Source organism: Polyergus mexicanus, unplaced genomic scaffold, assembly GCF_030449975.1.
Source record: "Polyergus mexicanus isolate NDT 795.1 unplaced genomic scaffold, iyPolMexi1.0 SCAF_3, whole genome shotgun sequence".
Classification (NCBI taxonomy): Eukaryota; Metazoa; Arthropoda; class Insecta; order Hymenoptera; family Formicidae; genus Polyergus; species Polyergus mexicanus.
The window spans coordinates 5706867-5707929 of record NW_027223323.1 but is presented as its reverse complement, the minus strand read 5'-3'; the positions used below and the strand labels follow the sequence as shown (position 1 = coordinate 5707929).

General features: G+C 25.6%; 1 non-coding gene across 1 annotated transcript; it reads right to left on the bottom strand.

Moving 5' to 3' along the window:
• Positions 1–507: 507 nt before the first annotated feature.
• Trnas-gcu (transfer RNA serine (anticodon GCU)) lies at positions 508–589 on the bottom strand. Its single transcript has one exon. It is a non-coding gene; the product is annotated as a tRNA-Ser (tRNA).
• Positions 590–1063: the final 474 nt, after the last annotated feature.

Genomic DNA, 1063 nt, shown 5'->3' with positions numbered 1-1063 from the left:
TTGCATAATATATATTACATAAGATATTCGAGAGATATTCTTGCAAAACATTTTTCCACAAATATAACTCTTTTCTCGTAAACACATTACATTGATACATTATTTATACATTACATTATATATATATAAATATATATATAATGTTATTAATTTCGTACAGATTTAAAAGAACGAAATTTTATTAAATTACTTATTGTTAATAATAAAGAAACTATGTGTAGAAAAAAATTTAAAAAATTTAATCTTTCTTTGTAAAGATATACTATTTAAATATGCGCTATTATTTGACAATAAATTATTCTGCGTACAAAAGCGACAAAATTGTATGTACATTATGTGTGCGCTTTGTGTGTTATCGGCACGAAATTAAGTTTAAATATCTTTATACATATTATTCAAAGCTGTGCAATTACGCACTTAATAAACTTAATTGATACTGATATTGTAGGCGGGAAAAAAAAATCCGACAAAAACATCTCCATTATAAACCAACACAAAAAGCGGAAACGACGAGGATGGGATTCGAACCCACGCGTGCAGAGCACATTGGATTAGCAGTCCAACGCCTTAACCACTCGGCCACCTCGTCCGATGCCAAAAGGGGACACGTTTACCGAGGCAATTCGTCCGTTGTAACACTTGTATATATCGCTTGTTACGTTTACATACATATGTATATATATATATATTTTTTTTTTTTAATTATATATATAAATACATAGTACATAATTTACAAAATATTGCTGATTGTATATTTTATAGCTTAAATTGTATATATATATATATCGTGAATTGTAATTTTTTTCATGACGGATTCTTTCACACATATAGCTCCGATTTGAAAGTTTAGAAAATTTATTTGTAATACGATTGATGTAATCATAGTAGTACAATTAATATATTATATATATATGTAATGTTAAAGAAATAGAAAAATTAAATTAAGAGAGAAATTTTTTTATTTAAATAGATATTTAATTATATATAAGATAAAGGAAGCGCTTTTTTCTCTCTTCCTCTTACCTAAAATTTTGTATATTACATAAATAATTTATAGTTTATG